Source organism: Pristis pectinata, chromosome 1 (genome assembly GCF_009764475.1).
Source record: "Pristis pectinata isolate sPriPec2 chromosome 1, sPriPec2.1.pri, whole genome shotgun sequence".
Taxonomy (NCBI): domain Eukaryota; kingdom Metazoa; phylum Chordata; class Chondrichthyes; order Rhinopristiformes; family Pristidae; genus Pristis; species Pristis pectinata.
In genome coordinates this window covers 46289190-46315940 of record NC_067405.1, presented here as the reverse complement: position 1 = coordinate 46315940, position 26751 = coordinate 46289190, and the positions used below count along the sequence as shown (strand labels likewise).

Sequence of the window (26751 nt, the reverse complement as noted above, 5' to 3'; positions counted from 1 at the left end):
CCCTGGAACAGAATTAAGTGAAGACGAATATTGAAGCAGAAACCGAGAATTAGAATGTGTTGATTTGAGCAAACTGCCAACATAAGCTTCAAACTCAGTGTTAGAAAATAACACTTAAGTCTAGCTGATTTAGCAACTGCATCGAAAGATATGCATGCTAAATTTCTCAAGTTAAACAGGAAATTATTTTTTTCTTGTGAAGCCTGAGGAGGCATTGCTAATGATCAGAAATTCTAACCTTTTAAAGAAAATTATTTTGCCCATTTTGAAATTATTATCTCCATTTAAATTTATGTAATAGTACTCGTTTGTCCTTTACAGAAACTAAGATTTGTAGACTTATAAATGCAGATGACTTGCTTTACTGCCTGCTCTGTTGGTCAAATGAAGTATAGTGCCTTGGTTAATGGATATGCAGTTTGAGAGTGCACAAGTGTCTGAAGTGAGTTGGAATACTTCCATTTTGTGTTCTAATGGCTGAAAGGGAAATCATTTTAACTTAGTATTGCAAGCTTACTATTGCATTTAAACATACTGAATTAGTTTTTAAAAAAAAGTTTGAAGCTGGTACCTTGAAGCCAACTCTAAACAATTTGCTTCTGGTTTGCTGAATCAAAATAACTTTTTCAATATTAACGTAGAACTGTAAAGCACAGGAATGGCCCTTCGGCCCACTATGTCTCTGTTAACCATGATGCCAATCTAAATAATCCCATCTGCCTGCACATGGTCTCTATCTCTCCAGTTCATGTGTCTCTCTGGGTGCCTCTTAAATGTTGCTATCATATGTGCTACCACCTCCCCTAGCAGCACGTTCCAGGCACCCATTACCCTGTGTTTTCTTCTTATATAAAAAAAACTTGCCTCACAGATCTCCTTTTAAATCTCCTCTATTATTTGACATTTCCAGCCTGGGAAAAACACTCTTGACTATCTATCCTATCTATGCCTCTTATAATTTTAAGTACTTCTATCTGGTTGCCTCTCAACCTCTGACACTCCAGAGAAAACAATCCAGTTTTGTTCATCCTCTCCTTATAGCTGGTATATTCCAGTCTATGCAACATCCTGGTGAACCTCTTTTGCACCCTCTATAAAGCCTCCACATTCTTCCTGTAGTGTGGTGACCAGCACCATACACAATACTCCAAATGTGGCCTAACCAAAGTTCTATACAGTGCAACATGACTTGCCAACTTTTGTACTCAATGCTCCAACCGATGAAGGCAAGCATGCTATATGCTTTCTTTACCACTCTATCCACTTGTGTTGCCACTTTCAGGGATACCTCTGTACATCAATGCTCCAAAGGGCCCTGCCATTTACTGTATACTTTCTTCCTGCATTTGACCTCCCAAAATGCACTAACTCACATTTGTCCATTTAACTCCATTTACCTTAAATTTACCTCCATTTACTCCACCCATATTTCCAACTGATCTATAAGCTGCTGAATCCTTTGACAACCTTCCTCACTATCAAGAGTTCCACCAATTTTTGTGTTGTGTGCAAATTTACTAATCAGATCACCTACATATACAAACAAGAGATCCCAGCATTGATCCTTGCAGAGCACCACTAGTCGTGCACCTCCAGTCAGAGAAATGCCCTCCACCACTACCCTCTGCCTTCTATGACCAAGCCAATTTTTTTTATCCAACTTGGCAGCTCACCATGATCCCATATGCCTTAATCTTCTGAATTATTCTGCCATGATGGATTGTGTCAAATGCTTTACGAAAGTCCATGTATACAATATCCACTGCCCTACCCTCATCAATCATATTCATCACCTCCATAAATTTGTTTTTTTGAGACAGGACCTTCCCTGCACAAAGCAACATTGACTGTCCCTGGTAAGTCCATGCTTTTCCAAAAGTGAGTAAATCTGTCCCCAAGAATCTTCAATAATTTCCCTATCACTGATGTAAGGCTCTCCAGCCTGTAATTTCCTGGATTATCCCTATTGCCCTTCTTAAACAGAGGAATAACTTTGGTCATTTTCCAGTCCTCTGGATCTTGCCTTTGGCTAAAGAGGGTACAAAGATCTTCGAAATGTTTTTTTTATTCAGAATGGTAATATCTATAAAGGGTTATTAATGCTGTATGCTATAGATAGTGCAAAACAAAAACAAACTGCAGGAGGAACTTAGTGGGTTGAGCAGTATCTGTGGGGCAGGGGGGGAGAGAGGAACTGTTGATGTATTGGGTTGAGGCCCTGCATCAGGACTGAGAATGGAGAGGGAAGATGGCCAGTATAAAAAGGAGAGGAGGAGCAGTGAGATGGGTCATGAGGTGATTGGTGGACTGTAGACGGATAAAGGGTGATGGACAGATGGAGTCAGGTGGGGGAGGAGAAGAGGGAAAGATGGAGTTGGGAGACAAAGGTAGGTGGGTGATGGATGGAAGCAGACAAGGGGGGGGGGGCGCTGGTGGGGAAGAAAGGCAGATGGAGCCAGGTGATGGTAGGGGAGGGAGAAGGTGGAGGTGGCTGCTAGAGGATGATAGTGGGAGCACAAGGCAGCCAGTGCTGGAATCAGTTAAGCGAGGAAGGATTGGAACAATTTGGGAAAAGGTGAAGGGCAGAAGGAACCAGATGGGGGAGGGGAAATGGTTAATGAAATGTGTGTGTAGTAAGTGGATGTAACCATGACGGGGAGGGGGGCTGGAGGGGGGTATGGGATAGGGAACGGGCCCTCCTGCTACACGCGCCCCCCCCCCCCCCCCCCCCCCGGCTCTTACTGCTCGTCATTCTTCACCTCTCATTGGTCCACTGGTCCACCTATCACCTACTGGTCCCTATGTTACCCCTTCCCCTCTCCTCTTTATACTGGCTATCTCTACTCTGTCCTGATGCAGGGACTTGATCTGAAGCATCAACAGTTCCTCCCCCCCCCCCCCCCACCCTCGACAGAGGCTGCTCGACCTGCTGAGTTTCTCCAGTAGTTTGACTTTTGCTCCAGGATCCAGCATCTGGAGTCTCTTGTTTTTCCATGCTATAGATGGTAAAAGTTATTCAATATGTTTTTGAGTTATGCCTTTAATGGATTTAGATGAGAAGAATTTCCCTGGGTTTTGGATGGGTGTAAATTAATCCTACTTAGAGCTCCTCCAGACCTACATTTTGTTATGCTCCAATGTTTTTTTTTGTTACCACTCTTTCACATAGCTCCCATCAATCCTTGTGTCATTTCATTTTTCTTGCCCTCATTCTTTCTCAGACCTTGTGTTCTGTCTGTTCCTGACGTCATTCACTTTACCTTAAAACTTGTTTTCCCTCAACCTTTCCCAGTTCTGACAACATGTCATTGACCTGAAACATTAACCTTTTTTCATGCTCCAAAGATCCTGTCTGACCTTCTGAGTACATGGAAACGTAGAAAATGGGAGCTGGAGTGGACCGCTTGGTCTTGATGAACCTCCGCTTCTTCCTTGAATGGAGATCCAGTCAATTACCTTCCATCAATATACCTATTTGCTTTGCCGAACTCTTCCTTGCATTGAACAACTTTCCTTCATCTCTACTCGCTTTGCTCAGCTCAAAGATGTTGAACTGGAACTTGCATGGGCCCAAGTTTTGTCAGATACATAGGACGGTCTTTATTTCACAGACTTTAGGACCTACTTAGGCCCTCTCCCTTAACTATTTTTCTGGTACATTGATGCTGCTTCCTGCACTCACAGAACAGAAGTTCCATTGCTGTTGATGGCAATTTTCACTCTGCTCACACCCTTACAAGATCCATCACTGACTCTTCCCTTTCTGGATCTCTTCATCTCAAGAAATAGGTAGCCACAAATATCCATTTCAAGCCTACAAGCTCCCACAGCTGAATATACTTCCTCTCACCCTGCCTTTCATAAGGACTCCATTCCATTCTCCCTGTCTCTGTCTTATTTGCTCTGATGATGAGACTTTCCACTATGGTGGCTCTGAAATGTCTTCTTTCTCCCTGAACGGTGGCTTCCTCTCTTCCAGAGCAGGGAGAGCCATTGATAACATCTCATCTATTTCCTGCTCCTCTCCTGGACAGAACAAGGACAGAGTTCTCTTTCCCATCTCTAACAAAGGGTCTTGGTGTGAAAATGTGAACTCTTTGTTTCTCTTACCACAGATGACCTGCTGAGTGTTTTCAACACTTTCTGGTTTTTATTTCAATCTTCCAATATTGCAAGTTTTATTAATTTCCAAGGATAGAGTTCCCTGGACCACCCCTTTCCACCTGTGCAGCCTTTATATTTCAATGGATCATCCTTTGCCATTTATGTCAGTTTCAACAAGATTCTATCACCAGACTTGTCTATCCCTCCCCTTCCCTTTTAGCACTTTGAAGGGACTGTTCCCTTTGCAACTCCCTGATCTGTTCTGCTTCACAAGCTGCTCCCTATCCTATTGCAATTTCATATGTAAATATAGCAGATGCAATACCTCTTCTTTCGACTTTTCCCTTCCCACCACCTTTCCAGGTGGAGTAGCTTATTCACTTGTACTTCTGCCAATCTGAAGTACTCCATTCAGTCTTTACAATGTGGTCTCCTCAACATTGGAGAAACCAAATGCAGACTGCGTGATCACTTTTTTGGAGCATCTGCATATAGTCCACGGGCCAATTCTGAGTTTGCAGATCAATAATTCTCCATCCCACTTCCATTCTGACTTATCTGTCTATGGCCTTCTGCATTGTTACAAACCCAGCGCAAGCTTGCACCTCACTGTCGGTCTGGGCACAATATTGAGTTCTTCCAATTTGCTTTCTTTGTCTATATCAGAACGGAACATGTTTGCTGTAAGTCATCCACCTGTGGCATTGGCTCAGTTTTTATCCCCTCTCTAATGCAACCTGACCAGCTATTTGCAACACATCCCACTTTGTCAACCTCTAAACTTCAACAACTCATCCCCACAGCAACCCTAGCCTGAACCCATTACAGATATTCCCTTTGTCCTATCCATCACCCTCCCTACCTTCCCTGCAATTTGTACTTTTTCTCTCTGTCAGTTTTGACAAAGGGTCCCAGACCTGAACATCAACATTGTTTCTCCTTCCACAGAGGCTGCATGACCTGCTGAGTGTTTCCAGCAAAATCAAATGCTGGCTGCATTTTGCAACAAAGTTAATTTAAAAAAACAGCCACTTACTCTTTTTTGCAATTTAGTTTTTATGTTGGAGTGTATTTTTAACATTCAGGATAACTACCATGCTCTATTTTCCTAAATTGTAATCTGAACATTTTTGTATCTTGGTTTTTAAAACTGAAATGGTTAATTAATCTCAAATGATTTGTACATATTAGAACATTGCATAATTGGAAGAAAACCATATTTTGCAAGAATAGTTGTATTAATGGGATTGACATTTATAAAGTTGCATTACTTTTATTGGTCTCTGATTTGTAAAATATTTTTGTTGTTCCCACTATTTTCAGAGGCTGTTTATTAGTGCAAATGAAACTCTTGTTATCAGATAATTTATAATTTTATAAATACACTTTACTCAATTTCTATATGCAAGGTAGCAAATCGTAAAGTAATTAGGATTTCAATCTGGGATGGGTGTTTAGTTGGTTCTGGTGATAGACTGACTCATTGTAAAATGATGTTTCGTCTGACAGCTTAGCAAGAGTTGGGAAGATGCATAATTGCTAACTGTAAAACTGTAGACCAATATAAGGAAAAAGTTGAGGATATTTAATTATTCTCACTGGGGGGGAAAAGGAGTTTTGTCCTTTGTCGCAAGAGTTTACACATTTCAAGCCTGTAGTTTCACTCAAAACCAATTGTTTGATTGTTTTATCTCTACCCAAAACTGAGACACAAAATGGATTTTGATGTTAGTCTGTGTACATGATTTCCTACAATGCTTTTATATTGTTTGGTTAATTGTTCTGATGAAATATTTTCTTCATTTTCCTGAAGTTTGAACTATTTTTTCCAAATTATCTGAAAAGCTGAAGAGAAAATTGAAAAGCATAACTCAAGTGAGCATCATATTAAAAATTTACCGGGTTTTCCCAGAGTCAACACAAGGAATTATGGTATACTGATCAGACAACTATTTGTAGTTTTTGCTTTGTTCCATTAGCATCTGAAAGCTTGTTAAGTTGGCTTGGGAACACCATGATTGCTCCATGATCAAGGAAGTAGTGTTTCCTTGGACTAATAATTTTATTTTATGGATGTTGTTTTTTGACTTATTCATAAACAAGTTTTTTAAGTTACCTTTTAAGGTTTTAATCATGGAAGACCTCTAAACCCCTTCTTCCAGAAACTATGTGAAAATTCTCCAAGAAATTCTTGACTTTACATTTTACTTTATTTACATTAAATATGGTATTGGATGCATTATCTACTTTTTCCACATACATTCCAGATACATGTGTCCAGTAAAATATTACTGCAAATATGAAGACAACATAAGAGATGAATATCATTTAATATCTTGATTTCCCACACAATAAGGGTCAATTCTTGCCAGTGTGTACTGACTATTTGATAATGGTGATCAGAATTTTATTTATTCTATATAATAGCCATTTATGTGTAAAATGGATCAAGCAACTATCTAATTACTTAATTGAGCAAAATACATTTGAGCCTGAAGATACATAAATGTTCAGTCAGGCAGGTGAGACAAATTTACCTCTGTTAGCACTTGACTACTGCCTCTAGCAAGGAAAAATGTGATAGAGCATAGTTCCAGAACCTATTTCCTCAGAGGCTGATCAACCGCATTCTCTTTCAGATGCATGGTTATGGCCTTGGTTGGTAAGGAGTTGTGGTGAAACCAAAAACTACACAATGATCTAAGGTGGTTCTTGTATATTGGATTCTTTGGCGTCTGAGGGAAAAGGGCAGCATTTAAAATGATGATGAAATGAGAGTAGAGTGGGGTGCAGGGCTCAAATGAGATTTATGAAGCACCACTATGCCCAGGAGAAACCAATTGCACAGATTTGTAGAACATTTGATCTATGCTGCTTGTAGGACTATTGAAGCCCCTGAAGAAATACAAGAACATAGATTTGAATGCTGTGTATGCTCCAGACCAAGCCTTTATGAAAGGATGGATGACTTGCAAATATAATACTTTAGAAAGAAAAGTCAACTCGTGCTACTTACCATCATTCTTCAATATTTTGTTTGATGGCATTAACAGGGATGACCTCCAGAGTATATCACAGCTATATCAGAAAGATCTGCAGTGTTTTTGTTCTTGCAATTATAATTTAGTATGGGTCATTGTTCAAAATGTTTGTGCTGCATTAAAGGGTATATGGTGGCACTCCCATATGATGTTAAGATTTTTGTATGTCCTGAGAGGATCTATGAGCTGTTGATTTGAAAAATACAAGACTCATCTGCCCTGTAGATTTGCCTCAGCACCTGAAGATCCAAATCAACACCTGGGCACAATCCTTCAGGACTGCACTTAGAGAAGACAACCAGTACTCCAACACTTTCTTGGCAATGTTTATTGTGATGAGTTTGGACGAAGGGAACTCTGATTTGTTACAATAGCACTGAGAAACTTTTTTGACTTATTGTCTCGGAGGTTGAAAGAAGTAGAAAGATTAAATTAGGAATATTTTGTAGATACTCGTGCTAAAGATTTTTTCTTAAGTGGGTTAGTGGCCTCATAGTGACCATATGGTTGTCAAACACCAGAGCTGGGGAAATATTTCAAAGAATAGGATCCCCAGAAGGTGAAATAGAAATGGCTGTAGGAAAGGCAATTGACCTTGGAATGTTGAAATTGCAGTATTGGTATAATTCTTTGTGATCAATAAGGAGAACCTGGCTAATCTCAACTATCCTGTGCTAATGTAGATAGAACAAACTAACCTTTCTCTCAAGTTGAAAAGCTTTGGACCTACTGGGATATCATAGACATGCCACTTGTAGTGGCGACCAGTACATCCATGATGTTGAAAGTGGTGTAGTCATAAAGATGGGCTTTGGGTCTGACATTAATCAAAATCAGTTGAAGAATGGGAACAAGTAGAGTTCAGACAGTAATATCCTGCATGTACTGGATTGATTTGGTAATGGCAGACAGAAATGAACAAGGATACTTTCATCATGGAATCGTAGAAATGCATGTTACAGAAGGAGGCTATTCAATCCATTGTGGCTATGCTGGCCAAAGATAGACTTTAGATTAATTCCACTTCCCAGCTCTGAGCTCTCACCAGTTTTGATTCTTTAGGTGTTCATCTAGAACCGGTAAAATGGGATGATCATTTATGTCTCCACCATAAGGCAGTGAGCTCCACCCTCTAACTTAAATTAGTTAATTTGTCATTAAATTAGGTTTTCTAACATCACTGCTGGGTGAAAGAGATCCTTTTTGGTTACTTTATTTGGGCCTTGCAAAAAATTTTATGGACCTCAATTTAATCTTCCCTTGGTTTTCTTTTGTTTCAAAGAAAACAACAGCCTAGACTGACCCTCCTCATAATTCTCCATCTCTGGCAAAAATACTCACTTCTCATGCACAGTCTCAGCTGTTATGACACCCTTCGTTTAATGTAGTGACCAGAAATGTGTACAGTGCGCTTCCTGTGGCCTGCTTTCTACAGTTCTAGCATGATCACTCCATTTTGTAATCTGTACCTATGTCAGTCCATCTTAACCACTTGATCAAACTACCTTATCTTCAGGTTATCCTAATGTAGTGTTTACATTACCTCAATATCTTTAAGAACACAAAGTTTGCAACAATAGAAACAGGAAGAACTTGCAGGATTTTGAGAAATAATTGGTAAAGGAAATGATTAATTGAAATGACAAACTATACCAGGTCAGGAAAATTCCCTTAATTTCGGGGGAGATTCTCAGAAACAGCTATGATGTCTTGTTTTATTTGCTCAGAAGTGGGAAGCTATGAAAAGTTGATGTCAGGTACTGGTCAGAGAATGATTCACTTGAGCAATAGCTGGGACTTTGTGAAATTGTTGGAAAAATTAAGTCACTTGAGCATTTGATGGCATGGCGGAATTTGCGACACTGCAAGCTGTGGCTGCAACAGGATACTTGCTTATCGGCAGCCAGAGGGCTCTTGTTTGGTGTTAAATTTTTAAGGCTGCTGCATCTGTACTTTAGTTCACACAAGGGCAAACAGTTTGAAGTGTTGGTTAAAAATCGCTAACTTCTGAACAAATAGGTCAACTAAGTACAGTGCTAGAAAACAGGCAATAAGAAAATAGTGATTTTCATAGGACTTTTGGTTAAATACATATGGAAAAGCCAAAATTGGTAATTGTGGTAATATAACCGGTTTCCAAGTACGTCAGTGTTGCATTGAGTTCCTAATTACATTTGGTTGTCTCCATTGGGCAAGACTTGTTGTTCACATTCCCAACACCACATTCCTGAAACGGACACTCTGAGCTCTGTCGTGGGAAGACATTGCCGTGCAGAGAGAGGTTAAGGTTCAAGGATGTGCTTAAAGTTCCCTTGAAAAGATGTAACATCTCCTTTGACTGTTGGGAATCCCTTGCTCTTTGACAGTTCAAGGAGCCTTTGGGATGTATTGAGAATCTTGAATCCATGCATCAGGAACTCATAGAAGCCCTGTATACATGGCAGAAGGAGTGTACCGCCTAAACTAACCATTCATCCACCATCAGGTACCACCTGCCCAATCTATGGAAGAGTTTTGCAGTTCCCACATTGACCTCATCAGTTCCCTTGGAAAGCAAAAATCTGGAGTGGAAGTAAGTCACCCTCCATCCTGAGGGACTGTTCAAGAAGAAGAAAATTACAGGTCAGAATGAAAAACAGCTGGCTGCATTTCTTGTCTTTTGCCATCTCTTTCTACGTCTTTTCTAAAGGAGCAATAGCAGCAAAGAAACTAATCAAAATAATGTATTTATTCATTGAACAATCACATCAACATTTTTTTATTTTATAGTCCAAAGCAGGAATTCAAATTTCAGACTGCAGTCCATGCAAAACAAAAAAAAACTCCAAACATTGGAAATTGCTGTGACTCTGATACACAGTTCAATCCCTACATCTCTGCGCTGGCTCCTATTATATAGGATGGTTAGGGTGTACTTGGGTAACAACCAGCATCTTCCATGATTGATTAGCATTCTAAAGCGGAGTTGGGTAAATTGCAATACAGTTTGCAGTGGAGGCTAGGAAGCTGAAGATGCTGTATATGAAAGAGGTTGATACTGCTGGGCAGGTCTGCTTTACTAAACATCTGATGAAGATTTTCCCCCTTTAGATTTTCTCCATTAGCATTTGTTCTGGTGTAGGGAAATTGCATAAAACTAAATGCATATTCTTATATTTGTTACTAAATACACTCTCTTATGAAGAGATCCAAACAAACTATAATTAGGTTGGTTATGTTTAAACCAAACAATTGGTATATGCTTGTGTTGTGGCAATTCTGTACATTTTTGACTGGATCTTTTATTAATGTGAAGAATACCAAGTTTCAACTGCTGTCATCAGGCAGTTTTGGGTGAAGTATTGAACCTCCTTAATATAGTCCAAGGGAGCATATTTCCAATTATTGTTCAAGCCTTAGAGGGCTAATTTATTTATTGATTCAACAGCAGTGTATGATTAAATTTTGCATTCCACTTGAATTTGGACTGAAATTGTTGAAACCCTTCTTCCTCGCTGCCATTGGATAAAATTATTTTCTTCCTCTCCAGTGATGTGATTAGAACCCTCCTTTCAGAGTTTAAAAGAATATGCATTAATCTGCTGCATCATTTAATTGACCTGCTTATTAATGGCTTCCTTAGGCAGTCCTCCTTGGTTGAAGGTGACTTCTTTCCCTATTGTTTGGGTCATTATGTGGCCTAAAGAGTTCCCTGTGGGATTTGCAGAATCTGCCATAGATCGGGCATGTGAATGAGATGTTTGGGAATGTTTTTTTTGTTGGCTCTTTTTGCGCATGACCTCTGTGTGTTCCCATTGCTATAGAGGCAGTAGGTGCTCTGTGCCTTCCTGAATGGTGGTCCTCCATTTTTAGTGGTGATGGCTCAGGAATTACCACAAATTGTTGAGGATGTTACATTTTTTTAATGAAAATTTGAGAAAATCCTTGAAGGAGTAGAGTGTTTGCTTTGAGAGTCTGTTGTCAGGCATACAGATGATGTGGCCTACCCAGCAGTGCTGCTTGAGCATGATCAGAGTACATCATGAGCTTGCACGTGGGTTTGATGTTTTCTTCAAACACCTTCCTTTGTCAGTCAGAGGCTGAGCTGGTACATTAATGGCATTAGAGAATTTTGTCATTGTTGTCTGGCTTCGTTGAAGGATAACACCCAAGATATGCAAATTTGTCATGGATTTAATTTGGAGGGGGTTGGATAAATGTTATAGTGGGAACACTTGGATGGAGCAACATTGTCCTACGGATGTTAATTAAGGCCCATCCTTTCATATGTTTTGGTGAAGGAGTCAATGATGGCTTGGAGTTCAGCACCCATTTATGCACATAATAGGCAATGAACACTTTGTGGTCCTCTGATCAATTCCACTCCAATGAGCAGCTTTTTGGAGGTGTGGTGCAGTATTGTAGTTAGAAAGATTGAGAAGAGGGTGGGTGTGATGACACAGCCTTGCTTAACCCAAATCTGTAATTAAGTTTGCATTTGAAAGACTCAAAGACTCACGTGAGGTCATGTACAATGGTTGTCGCTGCTCTTTTTCTCTTGGATTTGTTATGTGGTATAGGTAATGTGCATATTGCTTCTTGAAGGATGGGATCAGTACTTAAACTCGAAAAGGAGCTCTTCAGCCACTGGGAGGAACCCTTCAAGAAGAACTTATAAATGATTTTCCCAGATCCCTCTGAATTTATGATAATTGGACAATGTCCTTGATCATGTGGAAGAGTCTCTGACGTACCCCGGCATGCTCTTTTCTTCCCAGATGAGGTCATGAATTTGTGCCTGCAGTATTTCCTGCCATGTTTTACTACCACAAGGATTCTGTCTGTTCTGGAGGCCTTGTTTTTCAACTGCTGACTGGTCTTTTTAACCTCTTGCTGGACTGGTATATAACACCGAGATTATAGCAGACACCATAGTGAGATTGAGTTGACGACACTTGTGTCAAAAATTTTCTCATTTGGGGACCAAGCACTGACTGTCTCTCCTTGACCTTGATAGGATTTAATCATCTTAATTTTTGGCACTCGTTGTGAATCCTTGATTATTTGGGCAGTCGCTCATCTCGATAATGCTTAAAAAGAAATCCACACATTTCATGGTTATTGCCTAATACTGCATCAGTAGTCTCTCAAAAGAAATTAATGTACATAAAAATTAGCAAAGAAATTAATATAACCAGCAGTAGCATGTGATTTGCATTTCACAAGTAGGTTGAGCGGACAAGTTATTGTCAGTGTATTTAATGTATAATTTTTAGGTTCTTAAGTTATTCTATTTACAAAATGCACTGATAGTGAGAAGGTAATGTTAATATGCAATACATTTTGCTTTTAATAGTGAACCATATAACCTTCCCTGGTGGTTCCAGTACTGATTAAGGCACATTTAGATTTTAATTTTTGTTCTTGGAAAAAGGGAATATTCTAAGAGGAAAAAAGTGTTGCCTCTGTGATATTTCAGAACCATTTAATCATGCTCCAGCATTCGCAGAGGAAAAAATAGTGCCGGGGAAAATGATAAATAATTGTGCAGATGATGTAGTAAATCTACATATTTTGTTACCAAAACTTGCTTTTATGTAACCTGTAAAATGTTAACACTTAGTAGAGCTGCCACTCTGTCCAGTACATTTGTCTCTGCCCCCCACCAGGCTCACAATGATACATCCTTGATTTGTTCTTCCCCTCCTTTTCTGCTTGCTCATTTTTCTGGTGCTTGCTGTTCTCCTTGAGTGATTGGGTAGCATATAACTTTGAGAAGGTTTGCAAATCCACCAAACAATGCTAAAGGCAGCTTTGAACGTTCATTAACTTCACTATATTGTTGAAGAACTGACAATGAGATGACACCAGCATGATAGTAGTTTGCATAACCAAATCCAAATTAAGAGAATTGGGAAGACTTCCTCTTCGGAGTATAAGGTAATTCAAAATAACAGGCTTCCATTTGCAACCATTTAAATTGGATCATTTGTGGCAGTCTTTCTTGATTTTTGTTTATTTACAGGAACAGAGAGAGATCCATTTATAAATGCATAACTTCTAATCAATTGAAGGGAGGAAGGAAAAGTCAAATAGATTCCAAAAAACCAACAAAACATGTTTGACCTGTGTAACTGCTGTTATGATAAAGTGTATTGGATAACCTTGCCAACATAATTGGATAGTCTTGCACATAAGAACATTGATTGATAGCTTTTAAAAAATTTATGCAGATTGGCATTCTGTAATTAACAAATTTTCTAGTCATCTGTGGATCATTTCCCAAGTTACAATATTTTAGTATTTGAGGCAGCATTTCAGAGAGGCAAATGTATTTCATAAAACCTTTACTGTACTATGAAAGGTGTGGTAAACTATGCTGTATTTTTGATGTAACTATTTCAATGCCATCTTTGACATTCCAGTATATTACCTAAACATTAAATCTGTTAGAGCAACAAGCTTATTGTAGAAGAGAAACAACTGATTCTGGACTTGGTACATTGTATCCTCTTGATCAGTAGACACAGAAGATCAAAACTAAACTATATTGTCATTAATGATTTGGAGTACATTCTGTTATATTTTATCTCTTGCACTTAATTTGAATTTGCAGATTGATTTTTGGATTGCAATTTAATTTAAGGAAAACCTAATATGGTTATTAGTCAATAGTCAGATTTTGAAGCCTTTTGTAGAATTCAAACTCAAAACAGGATTGTGAAATTTTCAGCTGGAATGAAGACCTTTGTCTCATGATTTTGAATGGTTAACTACTTTTTCATTTGAAGTTTTGTATCATTTGTGTTAACTGTAATTAATCATCATGCTGGTTTAGTATTTTGTCCTCTTCCATTTCTCATTATGGAGTGATCTGAATCATCACATGCAAGCATGATCTTTACTCCTGTAGTTCAAACAATACTTGTTTTTCACGGTGTCATTTGTTTCAGTTTTTTGAAGGATTTGTCTTTCTAATTCAGAATTGTGGACAGTTGCACATGTCAAGCTCCATGCATTTCAGAATAATCATGAGCGATTCTTAACCAAAGGATGGGGGGGGTCCCCGAGTTACGTAAGGATTCTGTTCCTGAGAACTGTTTGTAAACTGAACTTTTTGTAAGTCAGAAATGAACTATTTCCCCCAAAATCGTAATGTGAGATCTTTAGCCGCGACAGCTCTTGGGGACTAATTTGCAAAGACTAGACCGGGGAAGGTCAGCATAGGTGATGGGAATTGTTACCAGCAAATGAACTGCGACAGATGTTTGTCTGAATGCAGACTAGGTGGAGTACCTGAGAGCAGAGTCTGGGAGAATTTGTGCAAAATTGGGTTTTTGTAAGTCAGGTCTTCCATGTCCTGGGGACCCCCTGTATTTATGTATTATATGTTATACGTAGGGCAGGAGTAAGCTACACAACTCCTCAATCCTGTTCTGCCATTTAATACATTTCTGGCTAATACTCTAACCTCAACTCTGCATTTCCATCTACATGCAGTAATCTTTCAACCCCTTGCTTTTTCAGGTATCTCTCTATCTCTTCCTTAAAAAAAATAAAAGATTCTGTTTCCACAACCCTTTCAGGAAATGTTCCAAAGGCTCGTAACCCCTGAGAAAATGTTTTCCCTCATCTCTATCTTAAATCTGCGATCTCTTATTTTTAAACAGTGACCTTCTAGTTCTAAGTTCTATCAACAGGGGAAAACATACTCTCCATATCCACCCGTCAAGATGTTTCATGATCTTGCACGTTTCAATCAAATACTGTCTTGCTCTTCTAAATTCCAGCGATACAAGACTAGATTGTCTTATCTTTTCTCATTAGAGACCCTGCATATTCTGGGTATTAGTCTTTAAACTGAACTGCATCTAACCCATTCCCATACTGTACACAGTAGTCCAGCTGTGGTTTCACTAATGCCCTATATAACTGAAGCATAATCTCCCTAGTATTCAATTCCTCTTGCAATAAATGATAACATTCTGGTAGCTCTCCTAATTACTTGTTGTGACATTTAAACTCTTGATCAGACCTATTTTCAGTAAAACTAAAGCCAGTGGAAAGGAAATAAGTCCTTTTCAAGGGGCAATTGAACCCCTTTTAATTTGACTATATCACATAGCATGCCTGCTTTCATTGTTGCAAATTTAGGATAAAAGTTAAAGGCAGTTTTAAGCTATTTTTTTTTCAGCTTGACTATTGAAACAGAAATTATACAAACTCATTGCAAAAGTTGGAACTTCTAAGTTTATACATTGAAATTATAACCGACATTTTACCCATGGATACAAAAATGAGCCAAAGCTTTGCTTTTCTTTATTGTTACTTCCAAAGATCGGCATGGTGTCAGAGACGCTGCGACAATACAGCTATCTATTACAACTGTTGAAGACATTGTAAACCAATTCTCATAGGAATTGTACGTGTCAAATACCCTTGATGTTAAAAATTTGTACTAAATACAGAACAAGCAGCAGTAAAGAGAAACCAGTCTTTGACTATCTGACATTAGAGGTCAGCTCTGAAAGCATTCAGTCTGCTTCTCCTTCCGCAGATGCTACCTGACCAGCATTGTTTGCTATTATTTATTTTTCTAAAAATATACAAGCAAATTTTGTGAATGATTTATCATACAGGGCATTCATATGTCACTGTTCACAATAATAGACCTATCATTCCATATTCTTAGAACATTTACATTATATCAAAGTGACATCAATTTTTCTTCCACATACATTTGATTGCAGAAAAGTTAAGCAGGTTTTTACTTGATTTCAGCCCCTCAGCATGGAATGATTTTGACTGTAGTCTTTACTCAGTGCCAGCCTGCAACATGCAGTCATGGACAGATGCTGAAAGATCAGCAAGCTTCATGCTTATCAAAGTGCACCCTTTACTTAGCTGATAACTTTCAGCAGCAGTTGATAGTTCTTTTGGTCTGTGACTGTGGAGATGGCCCAGAGAGCACAGAGTCTTGTGTTTACACAACTGTTGGGGATAAACCTCCTACAAACACCTCCATGTCCTTTCCTTTAACAGTGGATGAGCTGACTAGGGGGTTATGGAAAACAGGACAAAAATGGGAGGACTGGAGGTGGATCGGATTTGGGGGGAGCACAGAAGATTGGGGTTACCTGAAATTGAGAAATTCGATGTTCATACCATTTGAGTTATCCAGGTGGAATACGAGTTGTTGTTCCTGTACTTTGCATTGGGCCTCCACCCTGGCAGTAGAGAAGGTAGAGGACAGACAGGTTGGTATGGAAAGGGGAGTTGAAATAGCATGTGACTGAGAGGTTAGGATAACCATTGCAGATAGAGCACAGATGCTCTGCAAATTGGTTGCCTATTCTGTTCTTGGTCTTGCTGATGTAGGGGAGGCCATATTGGAAGCACCAAATGCAGTAGATGAGGTTGAAGGAGGTGCACGTGGAGCTTTCCCTCATCTGGAAGGGCTGTTTAGGTCCCTGGTTGGTGAGGCCATTTGAGTCAAGTTTGATCTGAGACTGGTGATTCATCCCAACCAGATCTGCACCTTACTGAGCAGGAAAATCTCTGGCAGCCTTGCACTACTCAGGGATACAATCACCTAGGTGAGGGGCAGGGGTGAACACTTGTTTAGCTGGCTTGGACCAAGAAAAGGTATTTCATGAAATATTCCACATGTACATGATGGCTACGCTCTTCAAAATAGAGCTTGGGCAGGGAATCCACAATTGGAATAGTCTGCCTTGCACAGAGGTCAGTAGTGCAGTCCGAATCAAACCTGGAGTTGTGCAAATTTTACCCCTCCCTTCTGAGTTTTTTAGGTGTAGTATCAAGCCTTATGACTCCAGCAAGGATGTGAGCATAAGAAGGGTGACATTTCCAAGCACCAAACAATTTGGTCGGAGCTTCCCTGTATGTGGATGGCATCACCACCACCACCTGCTTCAATCCAATGTCAGTCTGCAGGTTGATGTGCATCTGCAGCCAGTTCAAACTGACCTAGGGGCCAGAATGATCCACAATGAAAGTGAAGCCAAGGGTCCTTCCTTTGTTAGGCCAGTTACCCAGTGATGCTGAGAATATGGTTCTAAGGAGCCAGGACATGCACCAAGAATTGGTGAAGTTTGTAGCCTAGGTAAATTGAAAACTGGGATTGTGGGAGTAGCGCTCCCTGTTGATTGCAGGGAAAATCAAGTTATCAGGTGCAAGATGCTCTCATTGATGGTATGCATTACACGGCCAATGACTTGCTACTGTGCTGAAATGGTCATTCAAACCGTATTCTATTTCATCTGGAGTTGGAAACTTGCAAAGTACTTGAAGAGACATGATGTAGAGATCTCCAGAGAAGGGGCAGGATAATGTGGCCAATGTGGCCCTACCTTTTATGCGTGGCTTCATCAACCTGCACACTAGTGTTAATGACAGCTTCAGTCCGGATTTGTTTCAGTCCAGTTCAGGAACACGGAAGGAAACAAATCTCAGCTGCTGCTGGGAAAACATTAATACAGTGAAGGATGCCCTCTGCTAGGTCCCAAATTCAGTTGTATTCCAGAGTACAGTGTGGTCTATGACCAAGTGCACAAATTGGCACTCAAAGGTCCACATAACCTTGGTAGTCTCCAACCTGACGGCCTCAACATCGACTTCTCTAACTTCCGGTAACCTCTCCTCTCTTCTCCCCCCTTTTTTTGCCTCTTTTGTCTTCCATCATTCCTGTGGCCCTCTTCCCCTTCCCCCCCCCCCCCCCCCCCCCCCCATTCCAGCTTCTGCCCTCTTCCTTTCCAGTCCTGATGAAGGGTCTTGACTTGGTGTCGACTGTTTATTTGTCTCCATAGATGCTGCTTGACCTGCTGAGTTCCTCCAGCATTTTGTGTGTGTTGCTCCAGATTCCAGCATCTGCAGAATCTCTTGTGTCTCCAGGACTATATATACTAAGATTAGTGCAGTAGCTGGGTGCAGCCGCTGCAAGGGTTGTAAGAGGAAGGGCCACAGTGTAGGCCCTTCCTGCCATTGCACATAAATTAGTTGAATCAGTGCTGAAACCTCATGAACTATTTGTTAGAATTGCAAGTGAATTAAAACTAATGAGATTTTAATGTTAAAGGGAACAACGTACTGTTATGAAATTGTTGCCTTTGCATGTTCTGTAAATTTACAAGGAAAGGATCCAATTATTCCAGGTTTTCATTTTTTTTAATGAACAAAGTGCTTTGAAATAAAAATATCTAACTTCCTGCCCACTTGCTGAAACTGATGAATCCAGTGTCAGAAATGGGTTGTTTGTATCAAATTGTTGACAACATGTGCAGAAATCCCAAAGTTGTTAGTTTGCTGGGGTAATCATGTCATGCACTGACTGTTTTGCCATCATTATTCTGCCAAACCCAGGCCAAGAGCCTTCTGTCTTAATGATCTCACCAAAAGTTTTCTTAAGCATTTTGTCTGTCTGGAGAATAATAAAATAAGAACTGAAAATCAGAAGACTGCAGGTGCTGAAGATCTTCGATACAAACAGGAAATACTTACAATTCTTAACAGGTCTTGCAACATCTGTGTAGAGAGAAATAGAATTAACATTTCAGCTGATGGCCTTTCATAAGTTCATCAGAACTTGGCTTTAAAATGATCAAAGGTTATTGATCTGAAGCATTAGTTCTGTTTCTCTCTTGGACCTGCATTATGTTCCCGGTATGTTCTGTTTTTACAAATACTAAAACAAGTTATTTACTTGCAACCACATTGCAGAAGCTTGTCCACACATTTACCATGAAAATGATGATATTGCAAAATGTTTTGAAACGAACACGTGGCAAGTAATAGATGAAGCTGGATTTGTCTTGCAACAGTAGTTTTAGGCGACTGCTAACCAATTCACCTGGCAAACATGTTGAAGCTATAGGTACCAAACTGAAAAGCAAATTGCTATAATTTATTTTAATTGGTTTTAACTGCTATCTTTATTTCTGATCCAGTTCAGTGTATGGCGATGTCTTCACGGCTTGAGTGTCATGAGACATTTCAATTTTACTTGTATGTAAGTATGCCTGATTTCCCAGTAACCTCGATGAATCCGTCCCGCCGCGCAAAGTTATTATTCTCCCCACACTCGCCTGGTCCAGAAATTGAGAACTGATCACACTGATCCTCTGCAGTCAGAAGTCTACAAGCAAAGCATATCGAGGCTTCACGGCCATGTAGGCCTCCGCTGCAGAGACCCCGCCCCGGAATGTCCTGACAGCCTTTGACAGGGGATAAGCGGGGGTTCGAGCTTCACTTTTCAAAGCTTTCTAAAGTTTTTAAATGCCTGTGACATTCGATACTATTATAACAGATGTAAATGATTTTAAAAAACTTTGAAAATAATTACACAATGAAAGACTGAGAAATAATTTTAAAAGGTTTAAAAAAAAGTAAAATAGAAATAAATATTTGTCCCCACAATCTTCTGGTTAGGAACTTTTACTCAAATCGGTGGCACTGATTCTAAACTAGGTCAGGGTAGTGAAGGGGTGGGTATACACCGCTGTGTCCCCGCGGACAGCGACAGAGCGGTCAAGTTCAGGGTTGTTCGATCGGCCGTACAACCGCAGTACTCTGAGACTTGAATATAAATAGCTGGAAACTAGATTCGCTGACTCGCCAGTCAGCAAGATGCGCTCCAATGAATTTTATCGTCTTTTTTTTAAATGACATTCCATATATCCGGCTTTTTGTACATTTGGATTACATTTTGGATTCCGTTGTATTAATCTGAAGGAAGAATTTTAATAGTGTATACCGTTACAATAATGGTATTATTAAACGCTACATGGTTCAAACTCAAAATAAAGAAACTGTTGTATGTGCTGGTTGAAGTGTGTATTAGCTGTGTGACAGATAATAGTTGGATTTTTTTTTGCAAGTTTACACTGTCAGAATTCGCAGATAAAGTAACTACACCTTCCTCACACCATCGCAGTTTTCCGGATATTACCATTTTAACACATCCGCTTTTAACTGATACAAGTCAGATGACTGAAGTAGTCACTCTAAACCAAGCAAAACTCAGTGTCGGGTTTTGTTCCATGATCTTTGCTGCCTGTATTTTTATATTTCCTGTTTTATAGGAAAACAAAACCTTGCATCTAAACAGTAGCTTACTTCGATTATAGTGTGACCCAAAATGATTCGGCCACATTATTACTTTAAGTGCAGTCGCTGTTGTGTTTGTGGACAAACATGGCCAGCAGTTTTCATGCAACAGTTAAGGTGGACATTAAAGCTGGTTTCTTTCGTCATCGGGATTCTGCTTGGGAGTTGAATGTTTGTCTGGACATGTTCACCTGAGCAGACACGTGAGACCTTGGTTTAACATCTATATACCGGCACTTACAATGTAGATTGTTGTGCTTTCCATCTGTTCTTCATGTGGCTGCATAACAATCCATTGATTGTGAAGTGTTTTGAGATGTATTTCAAGTTTTTTTCCCCCAACAAGTCTTTATTCCAGCATGCCCATTGTAAATAAAAAAAAGCCTCACTGCATCTACCTTCTGTGGGACGGGGTGTGGAGAGAGAGGAGGTGATGTCAAGAATTTCGCTTGATGCTTTACTTGTGATGCAATCGACCACAACAGTTCTGGATGTAGAAGAAGAAAGACTGACGAATGGATTTTTGGGGATAAGTCATCTGGTGTAACCAAAGTTAATTATACCTCCTACATAATCGCCCACACCCCAGCAGAAAGCAGACACCAAACACATGTAAACCTGAGCCTCTAATTAGCAAACTGTATATGTGCTAATTCAATGCTTGGGTCATTTTTGGGTGCTTAATAATATGCCTTAGGGACTGTCTACAAAACTATACTGGAATGTTCCAAATTTATTTGTATAGGGTTGAGACATAATTTAAACTCATTCTTCCATAGTAGAGTAGGAGATGATGTTGTAGACCCATGAGCTGTTGAATGTACTAGAAGTTGGAGAAGGAATTGATTTCTGTGTACAACCAAGCAAAGTTTAAGCTCCAAGTTAAAGTGTGGTTCTGTGTATGGGAGCTTCTCAGCACGTCCAGCAGATTTCATGTTTGTTACACTCTTGTAAATATGTTGTTATGATTCAGACATTCAGCAGCCCTTGCCCATTGCCTTCCCCCACATTGCCCCATCTGTGGAAGAGTCCCATGTTGATCTCATGAGCCACCTCAGAACCCACAACATGAGCAAGTTATCCTCAATGCTGAGAAATTGCTTAAGAAAAGACATTGCCATGCACTGAACTGGATCAGAAATAAAGATAGCAGTTAAAATCAATTAAAATAAGTTATAGCAATTTGCTTTTCAGTTTGGTACCTATAGCTTCAACATGTTTGCCAGGTGAATTCATTAGTTTTGTGAAAATTTCTCATTACATATTTGTGGTTGAGCCAATAAATATTTTTCTGCTTTAAGCATATTTAAAGCATCAGCCTATGTAACTAATGCATGATGTGTTTATATGCAATATATGTGTTTTGATAATATAAAAGACAACTACATAGCAAATAAAATAAAGGCATGCTATTGTGTTTGGATAAGAAGTAGAATCATTTGAAGAAAAATCAAGTTGAATTAAAGGGATAACTTTGGACAGTATCAGCACAGTAAAACCATTTTAACATTTTGTTCTTGTAGGAAGTGGGTGTTGCTAGCAAGGTTCTAATTCCTCTGTTGCCCCCGAAAGTGATGTTGAGCAACCACTTGGATCACTACTGTTGGCACATTGAAGATCACAGTAATTGATTAAATAAAAGGTATCAAAGTTTCAAAAGAATTTTGACAATGAAAACAGAGGATGTTAAACTTTTTTTCTGTATAACTCTGCCTGCTTCAATGGAGTATGAGAGGGAAAATGGTGTTGAGGGGAAGAAGATTGTCAGCTTTGGTGTGGAAAAGAGTGCTGATATTGCAGGAATGAACAAGGAGAATTTCATCCAGCTGTAGTAAAAAGGAACAGCTTTGTTGTGCTGGGAGCGAGTGTTCTGAGGTGAGAGTATCACTAAGAGCTGGTAAAATTATGGGGTAAAAAGACTATGTACCTGCCAATTTGCTGTATTGATTCTCCAAATGATGTCTGAAGGAATAAAATGATTGTAAACTGAGATTGCAGATTGACTGCTGAAGTAATTGTATGGGGAAAGTCATAGCCTGCTAAAAATCTAGATACTTTGTTTTTGCAATATAAAACTCTATTGATCATGAAATAGGTGTGTTGCAGGATGAGTAGAGTGCCCTGGCTTTAGGTCCAATTTAAATTTTGCAATGGAACATGCCATGAAAAACCACCATGATTAAGAACACACAGAATATATGCAAGGTGGGCGTGGAGTAGACAAGATCTACATAAAGCCATTGGCACAGATTGAGTTTTAACTAGAATAATCCCATTTTCAGTAAAGTAAGATTCAAGATCCAATGTAATCTTCTCTACTAAATACAAAAAGATTGTCTAAGATCTTTCCTTGCAGTGACAGACTGGATCTTAATTTAGGAAGCTGAATTGTGCTGAGGTGGGCCTGCTGTCCATGTTCATCATATCGTCCCCCTTCCTTTGGACTTACAGTAACCAAAGCAGGAAGCTGAACTTGCTTGTCCAGCCAGTCCAGGGGCCAAACAGAATGTCTGCAGGACCTTGGGTTGCACCAGAAAAGCCCCACCCATGAAACTCCTTTAAGCTTTTGATGGTCAGTTCTCAGTCTTGCAATGATTTTTGGTGTTTTGCCATTCAGAAATATTTGAAACTACTATGTATAAAATAATTCATGAATTGATAAGTTTCAACTAACAACTGTTCTAGATAATTAAAAATGTTAAATAAAATACAAATAATTTTAAAAAACTGCAACTCGTCTTGTACTTGCCTTTCTTCCCTATAGTCCTGCAAAATCCTTTCAAGTAAATGAGTTTGCAAATCTTGTGCTAGACTTAACCATAGGGTGGGGTCCAGAGGCAGTGTTCACTCAAGAAATGGTTGATGGAACTCTGCATTCATATAGTAACGTCACAAACTGAGAAATGCCAGCATAATCCTGCAAAATCCAAGCCAGTAAAGTTGTTGTTTACCTGTTGAGAATTATGGAGAATGCATAGAGAAAATGCAATGAAAGAAGAAATAGACTGTTAAAGGTCACCCACAAAAGATGACATGGCAGTATCAGAAAGATAATGAAGTCAAAATATTTCACTCTGCAACAAGCAAACAAAAAGTCAAGGAAAGTTGCCACAAGATAAAGTACAACAGGAAAAGAAGCTAATTACAGGAAAGTAGTGATTGTCATTCACCTGAATTTGTATATAAGTAGCCTTTACAACAGTCAGAAAGCAGATATTCTCCACTTTCAGGTTAACTGGTACAAAATGATTATTTCCAACCCTACTACCCCAGGCACTACAATATAGCTACTGGTACTACTTAGTACCACTAGCTGTAGTACCAGTACCTATAACATAGCATCTGGGCACAGGGGCACTGCTAGTGGAGCTGCCATCTCAAGCTCCTATGACCTTGATTCAACCTTGCTGTCAGTGTGGAGTTTGAATGATCTCCCTGTGACTGTGTACTTCATGATCAGCATGGACTCTTTGGGCCGAATGGCCCTTCTCCATGCTGTATATAACTTCTTGATGAGTCCACTTGTGCTGAAACCTCATCACTGATGATCTCTGATTCTATTTATGTTACTTTTCTGATCATTTTCTTTGAACTCACCACCTTGCATATTAATCGCATATCATCTTCACTGACTATAATAATTTATACAGTCAATTGAGCATTTTGGTACAGTGTAATTCCTCTGCAGGGAAAGTTGTGTTATTCATTGTAGGGAAAATAGCTTTGTAAATCAAAGCTGAGTACTCCAAAGAATTATTGGTGCTATAATTAAAATTTGGAAATTGAACATGGATTTAAAAAAAAGGATTTGTATATTTCACTAAGAAGTTGCAATCAGTTTAAGTGAGTTATTTTGATGAAATCAATTATTGATATGAAGCAACAGTTAAGAAGTTGGATTTTGCTGCATCTGCTTAGTAATTAGCATCTGATGTTAACTTGTGAATTTTATAATCATTCCAGTGTCTGACATTTTTAAATGAACATATAGGAAAATAATTTGTAAAAGGTATTTTAGAGTGACTTTAACTTTTATTTTCAGCTGAACTTGCTGTTTGCCCGTTGTAGAATATTCAAGTCAGTTAATTGGCACTACACAATTGACAAAGTAGTTGCGGTGATTTAGTTGCATTGTTTTTCCTGTTGACCACTTTAGCAGGAAATCAAAGGCTTTAGCAAGAAGACTGTTTCAAAAGCAAGTTAAGACTTTGGTCAAAAGAAAAATAGAAGACAAAAATTGAGCTTTAAGCTCCTGATACTGTAAAGCCTGGAATTTTTTAATAACTTCAATAACATATACCATAAACATGTTTTTTTTGAATTTTACCTACATTCTCAGTTTGTCATAATGATTGATTAACAGATAACAATTATGTGCTTAGATATGCACTAAGATACTGAGCTAATGCTTTCGGTAAGGTGCGAACCACCACAAAGCCAATCTCAATTATGAAGTTAATTAAACTTGCAATGAACAGGGCTATTTATGCAATTTGACTTGTAAGACTGGATTCAAAATTTATTCTTTAAGGAATCCAGCTATTTACAGTTGGTCTCAAACCTTGGGCCTCTTAAGATAATTTTCTTCTCAATTTTATTGACACTTTTGAGTTGAGAACCCCCAAAACTATTTTGTATAACTGCAGATGTAGGAGTAGAATAACAGAGCTGTCCCTGTTGAACTGCAGTGTAGTTTAGTGCTGTTTTAAACCAGCTACACTCAACTGAAATCATTCAGGTTACTTTAACTTTGGTTACCAAAACAGTTGTCAGAGTGGAGCCTGTGCTTTATTTTTGGGATCAGCTCTAATTTAGTCAATCCCTGTGACTACTTAGGGATTTATTTTGTATTTTAAGGATTTTTTCTTTATTACAGAACAAGTTTGTTTTATTTTTCCTCAGCAATTTCTTTTGTAGTTCAGTGATTTGTGCTGTAAATGTATTCAACATGAGATCTGGCCAAAGAAATATGTTTCTATGTGTAACTGCAGTAATTGAAATGTCCAGTTTATGTTGTGTCTGTTAATTTTCAGTGTTTATGGTTTGAAATGATATGATTGTGAATGTGGCTTGCTTGGTGAGCTTTAGATCTAGATTAAGTGAATGCTACACTCATGCTAATTCATCTTTTGTAAACCAGAATCTAATGTAGCCCAAAACAAAGATCTGTACTGGGTCTTATTCGGTCCCGTTTTACAGTGCCATGAGCCAGAGTGTGTACATGCTCTTAATAGCTGCTCCGCCTGGAAATGATGGCACCTTGTGTGATTCAGAATTCTGTGACAATCTTTATTGATGCATCACAAGAGTTGTACAGCACAAAACATGTCCTTTGGCCCATCATGTTCATGCAAGCCATCAAGCACCTATCTATTCCAATCCCCTAGCCTGATGTACTATGATATTTCAAGTGCTCCTCCAAATAACATTTAAACATTGTGAGAATGCCTGCTTCCACCACCCTTTCGAGCAGTGAATTCCAGCTTTCGGCCACCCTCTGGTGAAAAAATTATTTTTCCAATACCCTCTAAATCACTGAGCCCTTAACTTTAACCTATACTTTCTGGTCATAGGCACCTCTCCCAGAGGGAAATGTTATCGCCATCAACCCCATCTGTGTTCCTCGTAATTTTGTATACCTCAGTTGGGTTCACCCTCAACATTCTCTAAAAAAACAAACCCAGTCTATCCAGTCTCACTTCATAGTTGAAACACTCCATCCCTTGCAACATCCTGGTGAATCTCCTCTGCACCCTTTTCAGTGCAACCTCATCCTTCCTATAGTATGGTGATTTAAATACTGTTGTCTCACTTTAGGCACTAAAGTCGGACAATTAATATGGTGCAGAGTCAAAACTTTCTGAATGGTGAGCCTAGCAATAAAGTTTTGTTCAGATAACATTTTTGTTAACCTTTTCAAAGTCTAGCAGGTTGGGGTGTCAGGTGAAGATTTTAAATATGCCAATAAATGGACGTATAAATATGCAACTTATTATGAATGAAACTAACTTGCATGTAAATAGAGTGCCTTTCATGCCCCTGTCGGCTTGTGCCAGACCACTTAAAAGTGGATGAAGTTCCACCAAAGTGTAGGCAATTTGTGATGCAGAAAACCTAGCAACGAGTTTGCATATGCAAATGACAGTGCAATGATGACTAGATGATCAATTTTCCTGGTATTTTTGAAGAGTAACTATTGTCCAGGAAAATAGCAGTCTTGATGTAGATCTTTTTAATTCCATTTGAGAGTGTAGACCAGGCCATGTTTCACTATGTTCCTTGATTCCTGGAATATCCAGAAATCTATTGAACTCAGTGAAAGCGATCAATGAATAAGCTTCCACAGGCCTTTTAAGTAAAGAATTCCAAAGACTTGTCACTCAAACATGTCTTAAATGCCCTTCTCCTTATATTGGGGCAATGGTTTCTGATTCTAGGCTTCGTTAATCAGGGGAAAAATTGTGCCCATACCTACCCAGTCAAGTCCTCCAAGTACTTTGAA

At 39.1% G+C, this 26751-nt stretch overlaps 1 protein-coding gene across 8 annotated transcripts in view; it reads left to right on the top strand.

Moving 5' to 3' along the window:
- Positions 1-26751, top strand: part of LOC127574055 (WAS/WASL-interacting protein family member 1-like) — an 86107-nt gene that overhangs the window by 30636 nt on the left and 28720 nt on the right. For 2 of the 8 annotated variants that reach the window (XM_052022698.1, XM_052022688.1), the window contains exon 2: positions 21773-21891. The exons of 3 other annotated variants lie outside the window; for them this stretch is intronic. The gene's annotated coding sequence lies outside the window, so the exon portion shown is untranslated. Of the gene's footprint in view, positions 1-9643; positions 9768-19127; positions 19153-21772; positions 21892-26751 lie in introns of those variants that run through there. 3 more of the 8 variants (XM_052022708.1, XM_052022733.1, XM_052022724.1) reach the window with 3 other exon arrangements.